The sequence below is a fragment of the Thalia democratica genome, chromosome 2 (assembly GCF_965202585.1).
Source record: "Thalia democratica chromosome 2, ktThaDemo2.hap1.1, whole genome shotgun sequence".
In the NCBI taxonomy this organism is placed as follows: Eukaryota; Metazoa; Chordata; class Thaliacea; order Salpida; family Salpidae; genus Thalia; species Thalia democratica.
Window position 1 is genome coordinate 12,339,148 of NC_139166.1, and position 10,686 is coordinate 12,349,833.

Here is a 10,686-nt window from a genome sequence, read left to right on the forward strand (position 1 = left end):
AGATTTAAAGATTTTCAAAAAAATCAACAAAATTTTCCTTACAATAATTGATGTTTCCAAAATTGCCCCAACGAATCTACTTATTAACAAGTTGCAACTTAAAGGTCTTTAAATTATTTTTAACCCCATTTTCCTCACTCAAATGCCTCAACTTTCTATTTTGATTGACAACAAAGCATAATGACGTAATAAAGTTAAGAGTTTTGTTTTGAAAATTTTGCTTTTTTCTGAGTCAAGTGTGGTTTTGTCTTTATGACGCTAGTTGTTATTCAAGGGCCAATTGCCGATAAAGTTTCACTCAAAATAAGCTGTTTAAGATTTGATCTATCTTTAAATAAAACTTCTGAAGTTTGACGAATTTGGCTTTTCTTTGTAGATTTAGAAACCACATTATAAGTAACTTGAACTTAAGACTTTAACATGTTAAATATAAAAGCTAAATTCACTTTATTACAGTGAAATTTACATATAATATGAAGTTGCGTTATTATTTTTGTTATATTTTTGCATTTTTTTTCTTTAACGTTAATCGCAACTATGAGTTTTATTAAAATGCATTCTTATGCAACTAAAAATGCAAATTTCATTAAGTATTCGAAAAGTGTTTTATCTAACAAATTATTATTATAAAATATGTTTAAAAAAAAAAAAAACGTAATATGAAATATATCATTGTTTTTTTTTTGGTCTTTTGAGCTTATATTCTCAGAGTTTTATATTTTATACTTTGTTTGTTTATGAAATTTATTTTGCTTTGCCTTTTTTCAATTTTGTCAACATAACTTCAGTTCATTGTTGCATTAACACCTATTAAATATCAATATCTGTTTTATTAAAAACTAATTAATATTACTATAAATTTGTGTCTTAACTACTTTTTATATTTAAGCAAAAGTTTAATTAATACAAAAACTTTAGATATGTTTTTAACTGCAAGTAAAGAATTTTTTTACACTGATAAGTAATAAATATTTAAATCAGTTATTTGTTTTCCTCAGTATTTGGTATTTGTCATGTGTTTTTAAAGAGTTTACTCCAAAACTTGTTTTAAAAAAATATGCACCTTTTATGATATTCTTTGTTAAAATTATCAATACTAAGTTTTAAAATATCATAAAAATTTTAATTTGTATATTAAAAAACATACTAACTGTAAGTTTCTTATAGATAAAAAACTGTAAACTGTGTTTAATTTTTAGTACTTTTATTTATTTTAACATTGTACAGCAATTTCAAAATTTTATATCGTTTGATTTATTTTAGCAAACTAATTAAGAAATATTAAAATAGCTTAGAAATGTGTTTTGAGTTTTTTACAAAGTGTTCAAACTATGTTAAAATTTTTAAAACCTAAAAATTGATCTTTTGTTTTTAATATGAATAAGATTTGTTATTTTATATTAAACTCTTAAAAACTACTTATGTTTAAAATATCAAAAACAAAAAAATTTACAAAAAAACTTTTAAATAACTTTAAATGATTTTCTTTATTTATTTGTCAATTAAGATCGATATTGTTACACAACATTAATCGATAAACAGTGAAAATTTATTTAGTTACGCGAATCACATGTAACTCACTTTCATTGTTGTGTCTATATACGTTTCTTACTTACTTTCATAAAGCAAGTGTGTAGTAACAAGATATGCAACATTATTAATTCATAATTGAAAAATAACATACAATTAAAAGATGTAATTAATTTAACTAACTTAAAAATACTTTATATTTAACAAATTAAATAAACTTAAACCCTTGAGTTGAAAATTAGCAATTAAATATGTAAAAGCTTTAAATTTCAGTTCATTTTACTTTGTTGTAAACATCAAACTAAATTCTAGCTTTTTAGTTTTTGAGTTTATACCAGATTCCAAGTAAAAACATGTTATTACGTTTTTACACTTCTGTTATGTTCTCAGTAATATGTGACTCAGAATTCTTACTAAACGCCTTTAAGTGGTGTCACAATAGAATTACGTAATCAGCTCAGGAATTTGTTTTGAAAATTTTCACAACTCCATAAGTCAATCTGTTTTTGTTTTTATGACTCTGGTTGTTTTTCAAGGGAAATTTGTTTTTAAGGGCGATGTTTTTAAAGCCTTTTAAACAAATAGTTTTTTTTTAAGTTTTAAATGAAAAACTATAAGTAGCATAATTAATCTTACTTTAAGCCTAAACTTTTATTTTAAATTACATATATACATTCCTTTTAATTCAGTCCTTTACACTTTAATCTAGTCATAAGTATATTTAATATTTTAAAATGAAATTGTTTTTTACTCATAAACATCTTAAGTTGTGTAATTTTTTTTTTAATTTATACGGTTTAAAAGTATATAACAGAAACTAAAGTTAATATAATTGATAAAACTATGAAAAATTCTAATATATAACATATAACATAAAATTAAATATTTTTTGTTCACTTTTATAAGTAAAACTTGATGAAGATCCATAAAAAGCTTTTATTTAAAAAGCTTTAAAAAATATTTTTTAATTAAATAACTTTTTACGATTTTCTTCTTGTTATATCTTTAAAAAACTTTATACTTTTTCTAATAATAAACTAAAGTTAAACAGTATAAGAGCTTATTTATAATGTTTGCTTACAAAATATGTAAAAAATGGAACTATTACAGAACCACAATTTCAAACAACTGCCGATTAAACGACTTGACAGTGAAATTGAATGAAGTAAACACAACAAAAAAAGGCTGATAAAAAAAAAAATTCAAAATGATGGTAATTAACATACTGACGTAATTCAAAAACTTATAAAAAGTAATCTCTTAAAATTAACAAATTATTATGAAACTATCACAAACATCTTGAGACTAAAAACAAGTGATTTATTAAAACAAAAATTTATATCAAATATCTTTTTGTTATATTCTCAACTAAAGCACAACAGTTTTAAAAAATTTATTTGTAAAAAGTTTTACGTAGTATAACGCTTTTGAATTATTATTAGGGTTGACATAATTTTTATATGACATTTTTATTTAAAAGTTTAAAATATAGTTCCGAAATTACCATACATGACGTTTATTTAAATTTACTTTATATTTTTAGACGAGACTATCCGATAAATCCTGTAACTTAGATTCATTTGAGAAAAGGAAAAATCTGCTTGTAAAGAATTTAAAGACTTGAAAAAAACAACGAAACTTTTAAAGATTCTTATAAATAATAAATTTACTTCTGTTTTATAAACATTCAAAAAGCTTAATTGTAGAATTCTTATAGTATGTTTGTTGTTTTTTTCATTGCTATACTAAAAAAAATTGAAAAGATTGCCTGAAACATTTTTACTTTATCTAAATGACTATTAATATTTTTAAATCATTTAGTTTCACTTATTTAGAAATTACATTATTGTTAAAAAATAGTTATTATTTTATCATGTTATTCAAAAGTGTTTTTTTTTAGTTATATAGATAAACTCTATAACTACTATTTATACTCTCATACAGTTTTGTTCAAAGTATGTCTTCCATTAGGTCGTAGTGATTAAAAAGAGGTTACTTTTAGTGTAAAAGTTTGCATTTAATTTTTTCGCAGCTAACAAAGTCTGTTTAAACTTTTATACAACCTTAAAAATAAAACTTTAAACGTAACAGAGTGTAGTTGGTTTGAAAAAAGAATCTTTTTAAAATTTACATTCAACCTGCTTGTTATTTATATTTTACTTATTTCATGCTGTTGTAACTTAGTTCTCTTCTTTATTAATGTTGTTCGTTTCAGTTATATTGTTCGACTGTTTGTTATAATTAAATTTAAAGTATAAAACACATTCTACTATTTAATTTAATATAACAACTAATTTGACTTAAACACTTTTAAACATTTTCCTGTCTAGTGGCTTGTTAAATTTTCATTTAACTCTTAATCAAAACTGTAAAAGCATTGACTTAACAATTAACTGTTTAGTTTAACAAAATGTTGTTAAATTAATTAAACCAAGCTTATGTTAAGAATCAAAACTATAAAATTTATGTTTGTTTCAAAGTACTAGAACGCCTTTTATAGCTATAAAATTAATGTTTTTTTAAATTAATTTTGTTAATAAATTATTTTTATTTGTTTTCGAATGACGTAAAAACCGTTGACAATAAATCACCACAGAAAAAATACATTTTTACGTAAATGCAAATACTTTTTCAAAATAATTAGATAGATTTAGACGGTGATTTGAATTGAATTTAGCATTGAGAAGAATTAAATACAAAAATCTAATAAAGTATAGTTAGGATTTTTTACAATAAGTTTAAACTAAAACAAAAAGAGTCGAAATTTCTTAGACATTTTTAAATCAAGTATTTTACTTCTGACAGTTAAGACATAAACTTAGATTTAAATTTTATTAATAAAAATACTTATTTCTAATTTAAGTTTTAACACAGTATGTTTTTTTCTAATTTAGTTTTCCATTCTTAGCCGATTAAACTGTAGTTAGAAATGATTTTTCTTATTTATACTGAATCTAAAGCGAATAATCAAAAACAATTTTTGTAAACAAGTGTTAAGATTTTGATAAATATGCTGTACAATTTATTGGTACAAAAAGTTTAAAAAAAAGGTATAAAAAATTGCAAAAAATATAGTTTGGTTGAATCAACAGTCGAAACTATAACTTAATTTTAATATTAAAAAATTATTAATTCGGTGTCAATTTTGCAAAACTGGGTTAAACTTGTTCAATTAAAACTAATTACTTTTGAAATGTATTGTTCGATTAAATTTTAATTGTTTTTAAGATTAATTGAGATAAAGAAACCGCGAAAAGATATTCATTTTTATTTTAGATGTTTGTTTACCTTTTTCAAACTAAATAAATAAAAGGTAAAAGTAAATTCTAAAAACACTTTAATTTCAAAAAATTATACTTTTGCTAAGTACATGGTGCTCAAAAAATTTGATCAGTTTAACATATTTTAGGTTATCAAAAAGTTTTGCAAAATATAAATAAAATCTTATATCTCATTTTATATAAAAATCAGAAATATTAATTTAAAAATAAAAAGCAATCAACATAATGAAATAGGGCATTTTGTTTAGAAATTAAACAGTTTTAGTATTATTAATATTCAAAACTAAAATAAATAAAATATTTTTTATCATAAATCTTGTCGTTAATTCTAAACGCTGTTTTGTTCTTGAATTTATGAAAAGTTTAAAATATAAAACCAACAAGCATACTTTTGATACAATCTTTAACGTTTCACTAATGAGTTCTAGTACAAAAGTTATACTAAAGATTTTATTTTATAAAATCATTAGTTATGTATTTAAAAGTTTTAAGTTTAAACTTTTTAACATTTTAACTATTTAAAATTAAAAAATCAGCCTAAATCATTTCTAGTTGTACTGAAAATAATGTATACAAAGTTGGTATTTTATATGTTTTTATTCGAGAAAAACAAAATGATATTAAGATGTAAGGATTTGAAACAATAATAAAAAATATATACATAATATGACCCAAATAAGCTCTATTTAGTGGCCAAGGAAAAAAGAAAAATTAAAAGGAACTTTGTAAAGTCTTAAACTATTTTCTTTTTATGATTTTTTTTTGTAAATTAATGCAATACAAGTATTGTATCTGTTTTTAACTGGTTTTTTGAATTAAGTTAAAAAATTTAGATTTTGTACGGTTTTAAAGTAATAAAATATGAAAACTACTTTAAAATGATACACTTCGTTACTACAACTTTTCATAAGTTTAAGTTTTTCTAATGTATATTAAATTACAAAAAAAGCTAAAGAATCTAAATATGTAAAAAAGTACAGGTAAATTGTAAATATCTTTTTTAAAAAAACTATTAATTTTTAATTTTTTGTAAAATAAAAAATGACATATATTTTGATAAGATTTATCTCAGAAAAAAATATAATTTTAAAGTTTGAAGAAAATTACGATTAATTTAAACCTCGACATTAGCATAATATTATCAAAAATATTTTACTGATTTGATACCAAGCTAGATGTTTCAAAATACTTTATTAAACCTTTCAACTAGATGTAAACCGTATGTTATTTCGTGCAAGTTACAAAGTTTAACTTCGTAAAGGCTTTGCAAAACTGTTTATTTACTATACCATTGATTATTTTTTAGTTTTTTTTTCGATTTTCTACTTGATTTTTTTTTTGTATTAAATTATATCAATATAGGTCCAACTCTAGGGATTAATGTTGTGTATGCCGTATAAAAACTAAACTCGAGTATGAGAATATACTATTTAAGATATTTAAGAGTCATAAGCTAGTAAAATAAAACTTTAAAGGACAAATAAAAAAGCGGAAAACTACATTTTAAATAAATATTTAAGAAATGTGGACAAACTTTAAACGATATCGACTGAACCAAATAATTTAAATACTCTAAGAAATATGCGAAAATGACACTGTAGCTTTTTGAAATCCAAAAAATGATAGATAATTGTTTACGGTCATATCTTACGATGTTTGCTCCCATATTTACAGCCAATAGTTATAAAGCTTTATGTGTGGTGTAAAATAATCCTAGCTTTAAATCATTTGTTTTCTTCTTATTCTTTTTTAAGTTTTAAAACAAAGTGTGATGCTAATATTTTGACGAGTTCTAAATTTATGATAATAATTACTTAAAGTACTAAACTTGTTTCTAATAAGTTTAAGATTTTTTTTTTAAGTTTTAAGCAATAAGTAACTCTATCTAGTTTTAATAACTGCCTCAATATATCTACAAACAAAATTATTTACTTAAATTTATTTTCATCATTAATGTACAAACTTAAAACGATCAAAATGCTTTTAGATTTTCCCACTCTACGCCCATACAGTAAAATTTTATTTATATACATATCAATTTAAAATTTTTTCAATAGATATATTTAAAAACATCTGTTATAAATTTTTAGCAGTTTTACACATAGTACATCTGTTTTATTACTTGGTGTGTTTTACTCGGTTAACTTATATTTTTATTAGCTAAAAACTTAAACCATGCTCAACAAATAAAAAAATTCTTAAAGTATTAGGTCAAAACTAATGTTTATTTTAGTAAATTTTGTTATGTAAAATATTCTTAAATCTATAAACATCATATAGTTTAAAGTTTTGCAGCAACTATTCATAGTTCTGTGTTTATTTGTTTTTTTTTTAAACTAGTATCAATAAACGTTTTAGGTTTAAATTGCACCTATTTACAAATAGTAAGCTTATTTGTTTAGGAATTGTAATATATTTTTTACTTTAGATATTTGTTTATCTTAATAATGTATTTTCTATTGCTTTTGTTATAAAACTTGTTATGAAATACACGTGCTTTTTAATAGTTTAGTTATTAGTTTTTTTTTAATAAATAATGCTTTAAGTTATTTTTTTTAAGTAAAAGGTTCGTTTAACACTTGGTGTTTAACTTTTATTGTTTTTTTTTTTTTTTGCTTTTAACTGCTAAAAAATAAACATTTTTTTTTACGTTTATAACACTTTTTATTATATTTTTAAAGTCAAAACCTTTAATTAATGTTTTCATCCCATAGTTTTTATTAGATAAAAAAACGAGCGTTATTTTCCAAATACTTTAAAATTTACTTTTTTATAATGAACTGTTTTGTAATTTTTTGAACTATGAATTATTTTGCATTAAAGCATTCATTATACAGTAGATTAAAAGTTGTAACACTCTTTAATTCATTATAATATAAATATTAGTATTTTATGCTTCTAGTATGTTTTTAATAATAACAGTTTTTCAACGTTATTGCATAAAAAGATAAATGCTCCTAATTAAAATAGATAAACATATAAATTATCAACAAAAAATATAAACAAGTTATTTTTAAAAAATCATTTTAATGCCTTTGTAAGCTCAACTTTAACATTACTAGTTAAATACATAAAGTTTCTTATCAAAATAGTAATTGTACAACACCTAAATATATAATTATAATATAGTTTAGTATTAGTTTGTATTAACTAGGTACAGTAACCTCTCGCTTATTTACGCACATTGTGTCCACAGAATAAGTGCGTAAAAATACGAGAAATCGTAAAGAAACGAGAGTTACCAAATTTACTTACTATAATGGCTGTTTACATTATGGTTTTATTTATAAATACGAAAACAAAAGATAAAACTATATGTATACTTAAAAAAAGTACAGTAGCTTAATTTTCAAACTTTGTTTTATTATAATTTTTCAACCTTATTAATAGATTTTATTAGAAAAAACTATTACTCACACCTAGGTTAGTTATTTATAGTGTGAAAATTTCAACAAAAATTTATAAATAGTAAACTTTATGTGAGCTTGCCGAGGCGAAATAAACCAACCGAATTTTATAGCAAACTGAGAGAAGATAAACAGGTACAAAAAAAGATTATTTTCTGTATAAAGTAAGGCTCACGTCTAAAAAATAGCACAAGTTATAAGACATTTATTTATTGAGTAATTTGTTTGTAGAATAATAGCATGATAATTTACCCTAACAAAAAGTGTCAGTAAAATTAGAACAGTTACTTTTATTAACTAGTTTAACAAAAAAAAAAACGCTCTATTTGAGTAAACTTATTTTGATTTCTTTTAAATCTAAACTAATGCTCAATTTACTTTTCATGTGTTTAACTCTCTACAACCATTCAGCTGTTTATATAAACAATTTGACTATTCAACTTGCAAAGAAACCATGTTTAATATGATTTCCGACAAGATATTAATAAATGATACCAAGTCAAAGTTAGTTGAATATTTTTAACGAAAACATGACGTTTAAACTTTTTTATTAGGTACGTTATTCCTTATGAAAAAGAAATTAAAATATATATAATTAAATACATTAGTTTTAATTATTTTTTCAGGTGGGCATACAAGTTTTGTAACGATGAAAACGAGCCACCTTCATATGAAAAATATGTGAATTGTTAGTTTTTTTATAGAAAAACATTTTGTAGTGATATAAATTTTATCAAAAAGGGTAAATTATACCAAAGTTTATGTCTTTTTGATTTATTCTTTTTTCGAAAGTGTATTTAAAAAATAAAGTAGCTTAAAACGTCTCGTTTTTTTAAATCTTTAAAATTTGATAATTACCTTTGATCAATATTTAATTACCAAAATATAAATGTTTTTTATTCTTTCAAAAAAAAAAGTATTTCATAAGTTGTAACAAATTTATTAAGTACTATATGTTGTAAATAACAAAAATTGTGTCGTTTAAAGGTGCATTCACTGATGAGTACTTTGAAAGCCAATTAAAATCAAAGTTTGAAGAAAATTACGACTGCTTTAAATATCGACATGAGCACAATATCAATAGAAAAGAACTAAACAAGAGTAAAACCAGGTCAGTTTCTTAATTACGAACTGTCTGATATATAAATAACGTTCATTGTAAATTGTGCTATATAAGCTAAAAAGTAACTGTAAAAATGTTGTTATAATTTATACAATTGTTTTTTTTTTTTGATAACAAAACTTCCAACAAAACATATTTAGCAAAATATTTTTTGCAAACTTTTGTTTAAAAAATTTAAAACATGGGCGTAAAATTGGCACGATATATTGCAAGATGTTATTTCAATAAAATAAAATTCCAAAAAAACTTATAATTTCTGAAAAATGTTTTTATTTCATGTATGTGTTGAAAGACTTGTTTAACTTTTATATGCATTATCGATTAGGTTTTTAGTTATGTAAATAATTCAATATTTTTTAGAAAATTTTTACTGTTCTTCACTAAACATTTCCTATAACCTAAATTTAACATGTTATACAGCATTTATTGTTCTTACTATGAATTAAACTTATGAGACGTATATGAATATATTATTTCTTTGCAAGCTTTTGTTTTCTAAAATTTAAAACATGGGTGTAAAATAGGCGTGATATATTGCAAAATGCTATGTAAATATTATAAAATAACAAAAAAAAAGTTTTTTTAAGTTAACTCATTAATTACTAGTATGAGTTAAAAGATTTTGTTTAGTTTTTAAATATTTCACTTTTTTTCTAAAGATTTAGTTTACTCAATTTTATTTTGTTAAACTTCCATAAATGTTTACTAAAAAAGTTTCTATATGTTTAAATTTCTTATCATAATAAACAATTAGTGTTCATAATGTATATTAAAAAAACTTAATTTATAAACGTTTGTATGTATATAGGTTTATATAATAAAAACAAAGATTCAACAAAAAATAGCTTGTAAGTGCCTGATGTGAAAAATAGTAACTTTAGTAAAGCTTTAAAAAAATATCGATATACGAAAATTAGTGTAAGTATTTTTGTAACGTTTAGTTGTTTATAAGCAAAAGTTAGATAAAAATTGTTATAAATTAAATTTTACTGTAATCTAGTCTAAAATTACCATAATTACTATCTTAGTTAGATTGTTAACTTTATTAAACCAGTTCCGAGTAATTTACGTATTTAAACAAGTTTTTCCTATATAGTTAATACTTTAAAGTTGTTATATTAGTACAATTTTTTCTCTACTAGAACATATTATTTAAATACTTTCGAATTAATAAACTTCTAGCTCACATTTGTATAAGGCTTTTCGGTGCTAATAAGATCTTAATGTTAGTTGATAGATAAATAGATCTTCTAATAATGTTAGTTGCTTTTTTTCCAGTACAAGTTGAAGTTTTATTTAACTCAAATAAAATAAAATTATAAGGAACAATTTTGTTTTACAGAGC